The following is a 17,312-nucleotide window of genomic DNA, read 5'->3' as shown; positions in this document are numbered from 1 at the left end:
CTCCCCTGACATCTAGTGATGAGTTGGGGGAAAATTCTTCAGGAACACACCATATTTGCATAAACACACCCTCTGCCTAGGTACTCAGCAGAGGGAGCTGCTTTGCCAAAGTGATCAATTGCGTCTGTGGGTTACAAATCACTCCACTCGTTATATTTTGCTTTCCACAACCAAATCTCTGTACAACTTTTCATGAGTGATGTACCCGAGTATTCGGGGCAAAAGATCTATCTGGCTTTAAGATTAAACTCGATAAGTTTATGGAGGAGATGGTATGATGGGATAACATGGTTTTGGTAATTAAATATTCATGGTAAATAGGCCCAATGGCCTGTGATGGGATATTAGATGGGGTGGGATCTGAGTTACCCAGGAAAGAATTTTCTGTAGTGTCTGGCTGGTGAATCTTGCCCATATGCTCAGGGTTTAGCTGATCACCATATTTGGGGTCGGGAAGGAATTTTCCTCCAGGGCGGATTGGAAGAGGCCCTGGAGGTTTTTCGCCTTCCTCTGTAGCATGGGGCACGGGTCACTTGCTGGAGGATTCTCTGCTCCTTGAAGTCTTTAAACCACAATTTGAGGACTTCAATAGCTCAGACATAGGTGAGAGGTTTTTTGCAGGAGGGGTGGGTGAAATTCTGTGGCCTGCGTTGTGCAGGAGGTCAGACTAGATGATCATAATGGTCCCTTCTGACCTAAATATCTATGAATCTATGAATATCTAAACTGTATTGTTAAATCTATTCACCTGAATTTGGGTTATTGCTGATTATGTGCTCTATGTATTATATGACTTTTAAAAACTAACTTTATATTTGTGGATAATCTAAGCACTATAATACCAAGATGTACAGACACTCTTTTCCCAACCTATGTATTATATAATTTTTTAAACATTAGCTTTAATAAATTGTTTAAATTTGAATTCAGGGGTAATGAAGTGTTGTTATCCCTGTTGTATAAGGAAAGGGCAGCAGAACTGTGCTTAGCCTGCCCTCACTGAGAGGTTCCCCCTAAACTACCTCACTTGCTAAGCAGGGGGTAGGGATGCCAAATCTCAGTGAAAGAGAGCGAGAGAGTAGGGATGGGTATTCCTACCTCGTGGTGTGGGCTCCGCCTAGGGAATGCTAGACATCATTTGACTCTCACTCTCCAGTTTATAGACTGAGTTGATTCAGATGCCTTGTATTGTTCAGTGATCACTAGAGCTGAAATCACCGATAACCAGGTACTGAGCCTTAGCTCTGGGGTGGGACAGTGTTGCAGTGAAAGAGACTGCAAAGCCTTCACTAGTAGTGAGGTTCCCCACTATCCTCTGAAATGACCAAGAGTTGAAATCACTGAGAGCTGGGTGAAGTGATCACCCCTCGGCACTTGCTGTCGCAGCACAGAGACAGCAGAGTGCGGTGCCAGTCGCAACAGAGTGAATGAAGGACGGCACAGTGGCCGATGGCGAGCCGCAAGAGCGGTGAGCAGTGACAGCAGAGTGAATGGTGGCAACTGTGAAGCAGTTGCAGCGGTGGTGCATCAGCTGAGGTGTTGCTGGGTGCTTCCAACGCACCCCCCTTGTGTGGGAGGTGAGCTGACGTGAATGCCCCTCGGAATTGTGGGTCTTTGCTGACCAAGAACGGCAACTCTGAGTGGAGTGCAGCGGAATGAGAGGGGAGTGATGTGGTAAAGGAACATTTGCTGTTGGACTTTCATAACTCAAGGTGAGAAACTGAGGCAAAGGGCACTGCCCAGCATACTCTGGGGTGGGTGTTTGCTCATGGTCATATGCTTTCAAATCATGGTTGTGGTATTTGCCCAAATTAATGCTGCGTTCTTTTTCCCTTTAAAAGTTTTCTTTGCTATACACAGACTCAGTACTTGCAAGAAGGGAAGTATTGCCTCTTCGAGGTGCCCCCAGGTGGTGGTAAATTTTCCAGATTACTGGGTGGAGACTCAAGCCAGTTCTGTTTTGTACTGTTGTACTGTAACACCAGATGTTAAGGGGAACCCCTAGATATTGAACTTGGCCCTTGCTGCTGCTGACTGCACTGGGCAGAAGGGTTACAAAGAAAATATTAATAACCAGACAAAATATTAAATTAAGTGTTTACAAATACAATATGATGTATCAGAGCTCTGTTTTGAAACAAATGTTTATTTCCTGAAGGTCAATTAATATTGCACCAAATGCGAAAAGAACCATACCAGATTATAAGTGTCTCTCATGTGTTCAGGTTTGTAGGCAATAAATCCAGGTAAATATTAAAGAATTTAGTGCTACTTTCACAAGAAGGTACAATGAAAGTGTAGTTTCAAAAACTTGCTAGTTTATCTAGTCATGTATAAGTTCCAAGCAGGACATAAAATTATTTTAATTGGTCACAGTTTTCATCTCCCAGAATTATTATTATAGTAATTTATTTGTAGTTTATGTGCACTGAGCTGGACTGACTTTGTTAATAGGAATGAAAAGCAATTTTTGCAACAGGTAATTAACTGGTGGCAAATAAATTTGGGATGGGTTAGTGATAGGCAACGTCAAAAGCACAAGAAATTTGGTAGCATATTCAAAGTGTATACAGACATATCCAAAACCTACTAGTTGAAAAACCAGCCTGGAAATGTAATGCAAAGTCTTTTCCACCAAATTTTGGGGCTTCTTGGTTTCTCTCTGGTTGGAAATATCACAATAGCTTTTACCTAGTTCAGTAGTAGCCTGACTTTCCAAGGAGCTGAGCACTCTTACCCCCTGTTGAAGTCAATGGAAATTAAGGGTGTTCAGCACCTCACATAATTGGGCTCTGTGTCTGCCTCTGGACCCAGCCCAAACTAGAAAGTGTAGAGACACACTGACATTTTTTAAAATGATAATAAAAGAATTTTAAGTGCATGTTTCAAGCTTAAAGACATTTGGACTGGGTTTCAGGCTTTACAGGAAGTTCCAATAATTTATTATAATGTTCAAACTAGTTCATTCTTCCCTGCAGATTCTCTGCTTCTGACAAGAAGCATGAAAAGGGGCCACATCATAGCAGGAGAATTGTTTGACACAGCTCCCTAGGCAATAAGAGTTTCACTTCCTTCCAGAAATGCATGAGGGTTTAATGGGAAATATCTAGATCATGCTTCATGTCAAAGTTTTCATGCACAGCTCAGGTTTATGGACAGGATGAGCAAGTCAAAATTCTGTACTGGACTATCAGTCTATTCAGATGTTTTTCAAGGGGGGAAAAGCCTTTCCCTCTCTCTTTCTAATCTTTTCTATAATGTACCACTGTAATATCACTATAGTATCTAAGCACCAGATGAAAGTGGTCTTGTTGTGCTTCAGGATAGATGATAAGTCCCATTCAGGTAACAGAATAAGGAATTCTGCTTATATATCCTTATTCAATAATCACCTACATTTTTCTATGTAAAGGTTCCTTCTTGGGGCGGGTGTTATCAATATTTTTTTCACTTGCAACCCAAAGACACCCACTGTTTTCATTGTTACCTGAGATCTGCGCATTCAGGGTGCCATATATAGCCAAAGTAGGCATTTATATTCAGTGCACATACACTGGATAATTTCTCTTTTAAAAATAAAATAGATTAATAGAATATATTGGATTGTAGGTTAAGTGTACAGCTACACGTTCAATCCAGAGAAGAGGGAATGCAGCTTCCCAGAGAGAAGGAAACTACTGGCAGTGGGAGAAAGAGGAAAACGGAAGAGAAGCAGAAGGTAAAAGAGGTAGTCCATGGGGTGTTCAGTGAATGTAGAGCATGTAAAGTGGAAGGGTAATAGAGGCTTGCAGCATGCAACAATTGATCATTAGGTGACGGTGATCGGTGTACCCATTCATTCTCCAAGGATATCTTCAGTACGTACTGCAGGAATGCAAGTGGTTTACCTCCCTTTGCCACCTTGGGCTGTCTAGGATCCTCCGATTGCAGCCCTGCCATTTGTCCTGTATGTCCAACACTTTTTCCTGCAGGTCTTTGTTCAGGCCCCCTTGTTGCCTCTGCAGCCCAAGATTGGTCCTCTAAAGCTAATCCAGTCTTCCACCCCTGACATCCAGCAGTCAGTCACTGCAGGCACCGACCTGCCTCCAGAGTTGGTTTCAAGTTAATGATGTCTTCTGACATAACTTTAAGCCCTGAGAATATTTGCTCCTCACCCTCTTATCTCATGCCTGGCCACCTAGCTGAAATTCCATTCTCAATGCAGAGGGCACTACTTGTTTCTACTTTTTTTCAATAGACTTTGCTCTGAGATATGTGAGAGGAATTTTTTGACCTCCTTGTGAGCTTTGAAATCTTTTAGAGCACCCTAGATGCTTTGGGGTTAGGATCAATTAAGTAAAATCTGTTTTGTAGGGGCTTGGTGACAAGAATTCAGAATGTGGCAGCCGTGTGATGCACAAACAATTTCACATTTACAAAAATCATGAATTGCATATGCCATGAGGTGATATATATTCAAGAAATCTACGTGCTGCATCTGATTATATCTGGAATATGATCGTGGCAATATATCTATATCTTGTTGCCACGATCATCTTCCAGATATAAACATATAAAACTTACTCTGCAGAAAATATTGTGACCATCCATGCTTCCCCACAGAAAACAGCTTAGGTTGAGAACCCCTGTTATAAGGAATTAGGCAAACTAACGCAATAATTATGTAACAAAAATATCTATTTATGCCAGTGACTACAAAACACTACAGTACTTATACAAGAGGATTGCAAAATCCACAATTTTTATAAAATTTCACTTTGAAATTGAGAACATTCTAATTTTCACACTGTTGCTTTCCTACTATACCGCACAATTAAACAGTCTGATTGTAGGTCCGTGAAGTACTGTTCATCTCTGTGGAATCCTTTACATTCTGACCCAGGACTTGCACAAACTCTGCAATGTAATAAAAGATGAATGTGAGAGATACTGGACATTGTACTGGCTGCCAGTGGTGCCTTACATAAACAATGCCATAATTGGAGAATGGAGATGGAGAATCAGTGTTACAAATACAGAAAGGACAAAATCAGGAGGAAAGGGTTTGAATCTTTGGGCTTCTGAAAAACTATGACAAAAAACAGTATCATACTTTTAAAACTAGAAATAAGTGCTTGTCTTTGTCCTTTTAATCAGTGTTCAGCTTGGCGATTTAATGATTTGTTCCAATCTGCCCTCTATTAAAGACGCCCCATTTGAAGGTGTTTTAATGGCCCAAGGGCTTGTCTTACATAAATATTTAATACCAAATACAATTGAAGTAGAATGTTCGTAATCCCTCATCTTCATCCTCAATGTGTATAAGGCACCACTTAAATAAAAGGAAGCACAGGGCTGCAGGGCAATAGCATTAATTAAGACTTCTACTCTCCTTTATATACATGTCTACAGTATTATGTCTGCCCGTCCTGCACTAATTTTCAAAGCCTGACATGAAAAGAGTGCGTTTTACTGTTAGACATCAACACAGAAAGTTGCTGATTATAAATAACATGAAGCAGAGACTGACATGTTTCCACCTGCCCAAACCAAAAGATTTCTCTTAGTTCCGCAAAGACTTTGGCAAACTGCAGACCTAAAACAAGAAGCAGATGTTGGTATGCATGCGACACTGATAAAGTAACTCACCTTAGGGAGGTGGGGGGCTTGGAGGTAGTTCCCAGTAGTATTCCCCCTTTCATGATAGTACGTTGGCTTCCCATTTTGGCTTCCCAGGCAGTAGGTGATCATAATTTCAAATCAAGAGAAGAACAAGGCACACTGTAACAGTTTCTGGGTCAAAGCTTGGGCCTTGCCGAGGTACTAAGTGTTCTCATGGTCAGTAAAAACCTGTGCCGGGTGGCAATGGTGATGCCATTTTTCAAAAGCAATTTTTATTATGAGGCGCTCATTGGCCAATATTTCATAGTTAAGAACATAAGAATTCCATATTGTGTCAGACCAATGGTCCATCTAGCCCCGTATTCTGTCTTCCAACAGTGGCTAGAGCCAGGTGCTTCAGAGGGAATGAACAGAACAGGACAATCATCAAGTGACCCATCCCCTGTCATTCATTCCCAGCTTCTGGCAATCAGAGGCTAGGGAAACACAGAGCATGGCTAATACCATTGATGTACCTATCCTCCAGAACTTATCTAATTCTTTGTTGAACCCTGTTATAATTTTGGCCTTCACAACATCCCCTGGGAACTTGTTCCACAGGTTGGCTGTGCATTGTGTGAAGAAGTACTTCCTTGTGTTTGTTTTAAACCAGCTGCCTATTAATTTCATCAGGTGACACCTAGTTCTTGTGTTATGTGAAGAAGTAAATAGCATGTCCTTATTCACTTTCTCCATAGCATTCACAATTTTATAGACCTCTATCATATTCTCTCTTAGTCATCACTTTTTCAAGATGAAAAGTCCCAGTCTTTTTAATCTCTTCTCAGACGGAAGCTGTTTCATATGCTTAATCATTTTTGTTGCCCTTCTCTGTCCCTTTCCCAATTCTAATATATCTTTTTTAGATGGGGTGACCAGAACTGCATGTGGGCATACCATGGTGGGCATACCATGGATTTATATAGGGGCATTTATGATATTTTCTGTCTTATTATCTATTCCTTTCCTAATGATTCCTAACATTCTGTTAGACTTTTTGACTGCCACTGCATATTGAGCAGATGTTTTCAGAGAACTATTCACAATAACTTCAAGATCTCTTTCTTGAGTGATAAGAAGCTAATTTACAACCCATCATTTTGAATGTATAGTTAGATTATGTTTTCCCAGGGCATTACTTTGCATTTATCAACACTGAATTTCATCTGCCATGTTGTTGCCCAGTCAACCAGTTTTGTGAGATCCCTTTGTAACTGTCATAGATATAAAGGGAAGGGTAACCACCTTTCTGTATACAGAACTATAAAATCCCTCCTGGCCAGAGGCAAAACCCTTTCCCCTGTAAAGGGTTAACAAGCTAGGATAACCTCGCTGGCACCTGACCAAAATGACCAATGAGGAGACAAGATACTTTCAAAGCTTGGGGGGGCGGGGGAACAAAGGGTCTGTCTGTCTGTGTGATGCTTTTGCCAGGAACAGATCAGGAATGCTCTTCATAACTCCTCAGAACTTCTGTTAAGTTAGTAAGTAATCTAGCTAGAAAATGCGTTAGATTTTCTTTGTTTTAATGGCTGGTAAAATAAGCTGTGCTGGAGGGAATGTATATTCCTGTTTTTGTGTCTTTTTGTAACTTAGAATCATAGAATCATAGAATATCAGGGTTGGAAGGGACCCCAGAAGGTCATCTAGTCCAACCCCCTGCTTGAAGCAGGACCAATTCCCAGTTAAATCATCCCAGCCAGGGCTTTGTCAAGCCTGACCTTAAAAACCTCTAAGGAAGGAGATTCTACCACCTCCCTAGGTAACGCATTCCAGTGTTTCACCACCCTCTTAGTGAAAAAGTTTTTCCTAATATCCAATCTAAACCTCCCCCACTGCAACTTGAGATCATTACTCCTCGTTCTGTCATCTGCTACCATTGAGAACAGTCTAGAGCCATCCTCTTTGGAACCCCCTTTCAGGTAGTTGAAAGCAGCTATCAAATCCCCCCTCATTCTTCTCTTCTGCAGGCTAAACAATCCCAGCTCCCTCAGCCTCTCCTCATAAGTCATGTGTTCTAGACCCCTAATCATTTTTGTTGCCCTTCGCTGGACTCTCTACAATTTATCCACATCCTTCTTGTAGTGTGGGGCCCAAAACTGGACACAGTACTCCAGATGAGGCCTCAACAATGTCGAATAGAGGGGAACAATCACATCCCTCGATCTGCTCGCTATGCCCCTACTTATACATCCCAAAATGCCATTGGCCTTCTTGGCAACAAGGGCACACTGCTGACTCATATCCAGCTTCTCGTCCACTGTCACCCCTAGGTCCTTTTCCGCAGAACTGCTGCCTAGCCATTCGGCCCCTAGTCTGTAGCGGTGCATTGGATTCTTCCATCCTAAGTGCAGGACCCTGCACTTATCCTTATTGAACCTCATCAGATTTCTTTTGGCCCAATCCTCCAATTTGTCTAGGTCCTTCTGTATCCTATCCCTCCCCTCCAGCGTATCTACCACTCCTCCCAGTTTAGTATCATCCGCAAATTTGCTGAGAGTGAAATCCACACCATCCTCCAGATCATTTATGAAGATATTGAATAAAACCGGCCCCAGGACCGATCCCTGGGGCACTCCACTTGACACCGGCTGCCAACTAGACATGGAGCCATTGATCACTACCCGTTGAGCCCGACAATCTAGCCAGCTTTCTACCCACCTTATAGTGCATTCATCCAGCCCATACTTCCTTAACTTGCTGACAAGAATACTGTGGGAGACTGTGTCAAAAGCTTTGCTAAAGTCAAGAAACAATACATCCACTGCTTTCCCTTCATCCACAGAACCAGTAATCTCATCATAAAAGGCGATTAGATTAGTCAGGCATGACCTTCCCTTGGTGAATCCATGCTGGCTGTTCCTGGTCACTTTCCTCTCATGCAAGTGCTTCAGGATTGATTCTTTGAGGACCTGCTCCATGATTTTTCCAGGGACTGAGGTGAGGCTGACTGGCCTGTAGTTCCCAGGATCCTCCTTCTTCCCTTTTTTAAAGATTGGCACTACATTAGCCTTTTTCCAGTCATCCGGGACTTCCCCGGTTCGCCACGAGTTTTCAAAGATAATGGCCAATGGCTCTGCAATCACAGCCGCCAATTCCTTCAGTACTCTCGGATGCAACTCATCCGGCCCCATGGACTTGTGCACGTCCAGCTTTTCTAAATAGTCCCTAACCACCTCTATCTCTACAGAGGGCTGGCCATCTCTTCCCCATTTTGTGATGTCCAGCGCAGCAGTCTGGGAGCTGACCTTGTTAGTGAAAACAGAGGCAAAAAAAGCATTGAGTACATTAGCTTTTTCCACATCCTCTGTCACTAGGTTGCCTCCCTCATTCAGTAAGGGGCCCACACTTTTCTTGGCTTTCTTCTTGTTGCCAACATACCTGAAGAAACCCTTCTTGTTACTCTTAACATCTCTTGCTAGCTGCAGCTCCAGGTGCGATTTGGCCCTCCTGATATCATTCCTACATGCCCGAGCAATATTTTTATACTCTTCCCTGGTCATATGTCCAACCTTCCACTTCTTGTAAGCTTCTTTTTTATGTTTAAGATCCGCTAGGATTTCACCATTAAGCCAAGCTGGTCGCCTGCCATATTTACTATTCTTTCGACTCATTGGGATGGTTTGTCCCTGTAACCTCAACAGGGATTCCTTGAAATACAGCCAGCTCTCCTGGACTCCTTTCCCCTTCAAGTTAGTCCCCCAGGGGATCCTGGCCATCCGTTCCCTGAGGGAGTCGAAGTCTGCTTTCCTGAAGTCCAGGATCCATATCCTGCTGCTTACCTTTCTTCCCTGTGTCAGGATCCTGAACTCAACCAACTCATGGTCACTGCCTCCCAGATTCCCATCCACTTAAGGTTCCCAAAACTTAAAGTTTTGCCTAGAGGGATTCTCTATGTTTTGAATCTGATTATCCTGTAAGGTATTTACCATCCTGATTTTACAGAGGTGATTCTTTTAATTTTCTTTAATTAAAATTCTTCTTTTAAGAACCTGATTGCTTTTTCATTGTTCTTAAGATCCAAGGCTTTGGGTCTGTGTTCACCTATGCAAATTGGTGAGAATTTTTATCAAGCCTTGCCCAGGAAAGGGGGTGTAGGGCTTGTGGGGATATTTTGGGGGGAAGACATCTCCAAGTGGGCTCTTTCCCTGTTCTTTGTTTAACACGCTTGGTGGTGGCAGCATAGGGTTCAAGAACAAGGCAAAGTTTGTACCTTGAGAAAGTTTTTAACCTAAGCTGGTAAGAATTAGCTTAGGGGGTCTTTCATGCAGGTCCCCACATCTGTACCCTAGAGTTCAGAGTGGGGAAGGAACCTTGACAATAACTCTTCGCAGTCTGCTTTGGACTTATCTATCTTGAGTAATTTTGTATCATTTGCAAATTTTGCCACCTTACTGTTTACCCCTTTTCCAGCTCATTTATGAATTTGTTGAACAGCACTGGTCCCAGTACAGATCCCTGGGGGACACTACTACTTACCTTCTTCCATTCTGAAAACTGGCCATTTATTCCTATCCTTTGTGTTCTGTCTTTTAGCCAGTTACTGATCCATGAGAGGACCTTCCCTCTTCTCCCATGACTGCTTACTTTGCTTAAGAGCCTTTTGGTGAGGGACCTTGTCAAAGGTTTCTGAAAGTCCAAGTACACTATATTCACTGGATCATCTTTGTCCACATGTTTGTTGACCCCCTCAGAGAATTCTAATAGCTTGGTGAGGCATGAATTCCCTTTACAAAAGCCATGTATGTGGACTTCCCCAACAAATCGAGTTCATCTATGTGTCTGATAATTCTGTTGTTTATTATAGTTTCAACCAATTTGCCTGGTATTGAAGTCAGGCTTACCGGTTTGTAATTTCCAGGATCACCTCTGGAGCTCTTTTTAAAAATTGGCATCACATTAGCTATCCTCCAGTCATCTGGTACAGAAGCCTATTTAAATGATAAGTTACAGACTACGGTTAGTAGTTCTGCAATTTCATATTTGAGTTCCTTCAGAACTCTTGGGTGAATACCATCTGGTCCCGGTGACTTATTACTGTTTCATTTATCAATTTATTCCTAAACCTCCACTAATGACATCTCATTCTGGGACAGTTCCTCAGATTTATCATTTAAACAGTATGGTGCAGGTGTGGGAATCTCCCTCACATCCTCTGCAGTGAAGACTGAGGCAAAGAATTAATTTAGCTTCTCCACAAAGGCCTTATCTTCCTTGAGTGCTCCTTTAGCATCTTGGTTGTCCAACAGCCCCACTGATTGTTTGGCAGGCTTCCTTCTTCTGATATACTTAAATTCTTTTTTTTTTTTTTGCTGTTAGCTTTGAGTCTTTGTCTGGTTGCTCTTCAAATTTCTTTTTGGCCTGCCTAATTACACTTTTAAACTTGAGTTAATTTGTGCAGGAGTAAGTTTTTGAGAGAAGTATGCACAAAGATGCAGAACTGACTGGAATCTGTGTTGCTGTGCAAAAACAGCCCTGCAGGCCATGTTGGACTCATCCATTTCCATTATAAATGGGTGAGTCGGGTCAGTTTGTGCCAGTTTTGGGGCTGTGGTGAAGGCAGACTTCAGCTGGCCAAAAGCAGGCTGGGCTTCTGGTGACCAAATGAACAAAACAGCATTATGAAGGAGGGAAGCCAGGAATTATTTGTTCAGAGAAGTTGGCAATAAACCACTTGTAAAAATTCACAAAGCCCAGGAAGTGCTGAAGTTCTTGGAGGGTCCAAGGTGCTTTCCAGTTATGGATGGCTTTCACCTTCTGTGGGTCCATCTGAATACCCTCCAGGGTGATGATGTAACATAAAAATTCAATGGTCAAAGGAGCTCTTCCCTAGTTTGACATACAAACCATAGTTTTTCCAGGATGGACCAGACATGACGATAGTGCTATTCAGGGCCCTCAGAAAACATTGAGTCTGTGTGTAGAAAACAAACTTTTAATAAAATGTGGAAAGTAACCCAGTATTAATCTGGGAAAGCACCACAAGCATAATTCATAAGCATAAGACCATGAGCAAAATACCCACCCCAGAGAACATTGGGCAGCATCCTTGTCATAAATATAAAGGGAAGGGTAAACCCCTTTGAAATCCCTCCTGGCCAGGGGAAAGCTCCTCTCACCTGTAAAGGGTTAAGAAGCTAAAGGTAACCTCGCTGGCACCTGACCAAAATGACCAATGAGGAGACAAGATACTTTCAAAAGCTGGGAGGAGGGAGAGAAACAAAGGGTCTGTGTCTGTCTGTATGCTGCGCTTGCCAGGGACAGAACAGGAATGGAGTCTTAGAACTTTTAGTAAGTAATCTAGCTAGGTATGTGTTAGATTATGATTTCTTTAAATGGCTGAGAAAAGAATTGTGCTGAATAGAATAACTATTTCTGTCTGTGTATCTTTTTTGTAACTTAAGGTTTTGCCTAGAGGGGTTCTCTATGTTTTTGAATCTAATTACCCTGTAAGATATATACCATCCTGATTTTACAGGGGGGATTTCTTTATTTCTATTTACTTCTATTTTTTATTAAAAGTCTTCTTGTAAAACACTGAATGCTTTTTCATTGTTCTCAGATCCAAGGGTTTGGGTTTGTGGTCACCTATGCAAATTGGTGAGGCTTTTTATCCAACATTTCCCAGGAAAGGGGGGGTGCAAGTGTTGGGAGGATTGTTCATTGTTCTTAAGATCCAAGGGTCTGGGTCTGTAGTCACCTAGGCAAATTGGTGAGGCTTTTTACCAAACCTTGTCCAGGAAGTGGGGTGCAAGGTTTTGGGAAGTATTTTGGGGGGAAGGACGCGTCCAAACAGCTCTTCCCCAGTAACCAGTATTAGTTTGGTGGTGGTAGCGGCCATTCCAAGGATAACGGGGGTAATATTTTGTACCTTGGGGAAGTTTTGACCTAAGCTGGTAAAGATAAGCTTAGGAGGTTTTTTCATGCAGGTCCCCACATCTGTACCCTAGAGTTCAGAGTGGGGGAGGAACCTTGACATGGTGGCACAGTGGTGGGATTAACCTGAAATCATTTTGAGATCCAGTTGAGATTTTTTGAACTAGAAATACAGATTTTAAAAAGGAATTTTTAGGAAGTCCAGAAGGCAGCTTTGAAACTGAAAGCAGCTTGGTTTCTCTCTGCTTTGTGGCCAAGCAGAGACAAAAGGGGATTATCTTGTGAACTGCAGGTTTTCTTTGCCTGGAGGCAGGGTACTTAACTCCTGCAGGGAAATTCACAGTCTTCCAACCCAGAGGTTTTTTTTTTTTTTCTTTTCTTCCTAAAAGTAAATAGGGGGTGTGTGCTCTACCCATTTGCCTGGAGACAAAAGTGGCAGGGTTTTTTTTAGGATTTTGATTTTTTTTTTGTTTTACAAGGAGCACAGGTTTGAAAAGAAATTTTTTTTCTTCTTTGGGCTGGGTAAGCAGGTTTCCAAGTAGTTGGAGGTTTTTTGCTTTAATTTGGGCCCAGAGCAGAGACAAGGGAATTGTCTTTTTCTGTAGGCTGACAATCACTATCAGAGAATAGGTATTCTATTCCAGCACAGCAAAATTTTACAGCCAAGTTTTGTTTGTTTATTTCTAAACCTCGGGTGTAAAGTTAGTTAAAAACAGAGAGGTTAGAATGGCCAAATCCTCAGCTCGACTACAGCTGGAATTAGCCAAATTTCAGGCTGAGGAAAAACAAAGGGAACATGAAAGACAGATAGAACTCATGCGGCTGAAGGAGGAGGAGAAGGAAAAAGAGAGGAAGCATGTGGAGGAGATGGAGAGGATAAAGGCCCAGCAGAATATACCAACAAACCCTAGCAATCCTTCTCCAGGTACCACTTCCCATCCCAGAAAGTTCCCCACCTACAAGGCAGGTGATGATACTGAGGCCTTCTTAGAAAACTTCGAAAGGGCCTGCCTTGGGTACAACATCTCTACTGACCAATACATGGTAGAGCTGAGGCCGCAGCTCAGTGGACCCTTAGCTGAGGTGGCAGCTGAAATGCCTAAAGAACACATGAACAAGTATGAACTGTTTAAATCCAAGGCGAGAGTCAGAATGGGGATAACACCCGAGCAGTCTCGTCGGAGGTTCAGAGCCCTAAGGTGGAAACCAGACATGTCATTTACCCGACATGCCTACCACATTGTAAAACATTGGGATGCCTGGATATCAGGAGCAAGTGTTGAATCTCCAGTAAATTTGCCCTTCCTAATGCAAATGGAACAATTCTTAGAGGGTGTTCCTGAGGAAATAGAAAGATACATCCTAGATGGGAAACCCAAAACTGTAATTGAGGCAGGAGAGATTGGAGCCAGATGGGTGGAGGTGGCAGAGAAGAAGAAAACTGGTCGCAGTTGGAGCGGAGACCAGAAGGGACCACCCCAGACCACACCCTATTACCGGGGGCCGCCCAAAGCCCCACCTACCTCCCAAAGAACCCTCCAGACCCCTTATCGTCCCACCACCCCGTTCTCCAGCAACCCTCCTCGCCCCAGTGACCCGTCAGCTGGACGATGTTTTAAGTGTAACGAGCTGGGGCATGTAAAGGCCAACTGCCCCAAGAACCCCAACAGATTACAGTTCATTGCACCGGAATCACACCAGAGGTCCACAGGCCCAGATACCTCCCAGATACCCTTGGAGCGGAGGGAAACTGTGAGTGTGGGTGGGAAGAAGGTCACCGCGTGGAGGGACACCGGAGCACAAGTGTCAGCTATCCATGCTTCCTTAGTGGACCCCAATTTAATCAACCCAGAGATCCAAGTGACGATTCAACCCTTCAAGTCCAACTCTTTCAATTTGCCTACAGCCAAGTTGCCTGTCCAGTACAAGGGCTGGTCAGGAATGTGGACTTTTGCAGTCTATGATGATTATCCCATCCCCATGCTGTTGGGGGAAGACTTGGCCAATCATGTGAAGCAGGCCAAGAGGGTGGGAATGGTCACCCGCAACCAGGCTAAACAAGCCGTGAGGCCTAGCTCTGTTCCGGAAACTTCTATCAGGACCCAGTCAGAGGTGATGGACCTGGACCCCAGGCCAATGTCTGCAACAGCAGTAGTGGATCCAGTCCCAGAGACCCAGACGGAACCAGTCCCAGAACCGGAACCAGCCGAACAACCAACACCAGACCCCGTGTCAGCACTGAATCCAGTACTTGCAACCTCAACACCAGAGGGCCCCACCGAACCTGAACTGGCAGCAGCCGATAACCCTACACAAGAGGCTCAGCCGGAGCCTGAATCCCAACATAGTGCACCAGCGGAGAGCGGTTCACAGTCAACAGAAACAGCTCCATCCCCTATATCGCTTCCAGAGGGACCAAGCCTAGGTCCACAATCCCATGAGGAACTGATGTCTCCAGCATCAAGGGAACAGTTCCAGACCAAACAGGAAACAGATGAAAGCCTCCAGAGAGCTTGGACGGCGGCACGGAGCAACCCACCGCCTCTCAGCTCTTCTAATCGATCCAGGTTTGTTGTAGAAAGAGGACTTTTATACAAGGAAACTCTTTCTGGGGGACACCAGGAAGACTGGCATCCTCAGAGACAGTTGGTAGTTCCAACTAAATACCGGGCCAAGCTCTTGAGCTTAGCCCATGATCACCCTAGTGGCCATGCTGGGGTGAACAGGACCAAAGACCGTTTGGGGGGGTCATTCCACTGGGAGGGAATGGGCAAGGATGTTTCTACCTATGTCCAGTCTTGTGAGGTGTGCCAAAGAGTGGGAAAACCCCAAGACCAGGTCAAAGCTCCTCTCCAGCCACTCCCCATCATTGAAGTTCCATTTCAGCGAGTAGCTGTGGATATTCTGGGTCCTTTTCCGAAAGAGACACCCAGAGGAAAGCAGTACATACTGACTTTCATGGATTTTGCCACCCGATGGCCGGAAGCAGTAGCTCTAAGCAACACCAGGGCTAAAAGTGTGTGCCAGGCACTAGCAGACATTTTTGCCAGGGTAGGTTGGCCCTCCGACATCCTCACAGATGCAGGGACTAATTTCCTGGCAGGAACTATGAAAAACCTTTGGGAAGCTCATGGGGTAAATCACTTGGTTGCCACTCCTTACCATCATCAAACAAATGGCATGGTGGAGAAGTTTAATGGAACTTTGGGGGCCATGATACGTAAATTCGTAAATGAGCACTCCAATGATTGGGACCTAGTATTGCAGCAGTTGCTCTTTGCCTACAGAGCTGTACCACATCCCAGTTTAGGGTTTTCCCCATTTGAACTTGTATATGGCAGTGAGGTTAAGGGGCCATTGCAGTTGGTGAAGCAGCAATGGGAGGGATTTACACCTTCTCCAGGAACTAACATTCTGGACTTTGTAACCAACCTACAAAACACCCTCCGAACCTCTTTAGCCCTTGCTAGAGAAAACTTACAGGATGCTCAAAAAGAGCAAAAAGCCTGGTATGATAAACATGCCAGAGAGCGTTCCTTCAAAGTAGGAGACCAGGTCATGGTCTTAAAGGCGCTCCAGGCCCATAAAATGGAAGCATCGTGGGAAGGGCCATTCGTGGTCCAGGAGCGCCTGGGAGCTGTTAATTATCTCATAGCATTCCCCACCTCCAACCGAAAGCCTAAGGTGTATCATATTAATTCTCTAAAGCCCTTTTATTCCAGAGAATTAAAGGTTTGTCAGTTTACAGCCCAGGGAGGAGACGACGCTGAGTGGCCTGAAGGTGTCTACTACGAAGGGAAATGTGCTGGTGGTGTGGAAGAGGTGAACCTCTCCATGACCCTTGGGCGTATGCAGCGACAGCAGATCCAGGAGCTGTGCACTAGCTACGCACCAACGTTCTCAGCCACCCCAGGACTGACTGAACGGGCATACCACTCCATTGACACAGGTAATGCTCACCCAATTAGGGTCCAACCTTACCGGGTGTCTCCTCAAGCTAAAACTGCTATAGAACGGGAGATCCAGGATATGTTACAGATGGGTGTAATCCGCCCCTCTGAAAGTGCATGGGCATCTCCAGTGGTTCTAGTTCCCAAACCAGATGGGGAAATACGTTTTTGCGTGGACTACCATAAGCTAAATGCTGTAACTCGCCCAGACAACTATCCCATGCCACGCACAGATGAACTATTAGAGAAACTGGGAAGGGCCCAGTTCATCTCTACCTTGGACTTAACCAAGGGGTACTGGCAGGTACCGCTAGATGAATCTGCCAAGGAAAGGTCAGCCTTCATCACACATCTCGGGCTGTATGAATTTAATGTACTCCCTTTCGGGCTGCGAAATGCACCCGCCACTTTCCAAAGACTTGTAGATGGTCTCCTAGCGGGATTAGGAGAATATGCAGTCGCCTACCTCGACGATGTGGCCATATTTTCGGATTCCTGGGCAGACCACCTGGAACATCTACAAAAAGTCCTTGAGCGCATAAGGGAGGCAGGACTAACTGTTAAGGCTAAGAAGTGTCAAATAGGCCTAAACAGAGTGACTTACCTTGGACACCAGGTGGGTCAAGGAACTATCAGCCCCCTACAGGCCAAAGTGGATGCTATCCAAAAGTGGCCTGTCCCAAAGTCAAAGAAACAGGTTCAATCCTTCTTAGGCTTGGCCGGTTATTACAGACGATTTGTACCGCACTACAGCCAAATCGCTGCCCCACTGACAGACCTAACCAAAAAGAAACAGCCAAATGCTGTTCAGTGGACCGGAAAGTGTCAGAAGGCCTTTAACAAGCT

General features: G+C 44.2%; 1 long non-coding RNA gene across 10 annotated transcripts in view; it reads right to left on the bottom strand.

Moving 5' to 3' along the window:
- Window positions 1–17,312, bottom strand: part of LOC311517933 — a 105,948-nt gene that overhangs the window by 4,597 nt on the left and 84,039 nt on the right. For 3 of the 10 annotated variants that reach the window (XR_014710830.1, XR_014710833.1, XR_014710835.1), the window contains one exon: window positions 4,812–4,896. The exons of 5 other annotated variants lie outside the window; for them this stretch is intronic. This is a non-coding gene — a long non-coding RNA (uncharacterized lncRNA). Of the gene's footprint in view, window positions 1–4,806; window positions 4,897–17,312 lie in introns of all 10 variants that reach the window. 2 more of the 10 variants (XR_014710827.1, XR_014710829.1) reach the window with 1 other exon arrangement.

The sequence above is a fragment of the Lepidochelys olivacea genome (assembly GCF_965140295.1).
Source record: "Lepidochelys olivacea isolate rLepOli2 genome assembly, chromosome: 3".
Taxonomy (NCBI): domain Eukaryota; kingdom Metazoa; phylum Chordata; order Testudines; family Cheloniidae; genus Lepidochelys; species Lepidochelys olivacea.
Note: the sequence above shows the minus strand (reverse complement) of the source record. Positions and strands in the feature narration are given on the sequence as shown.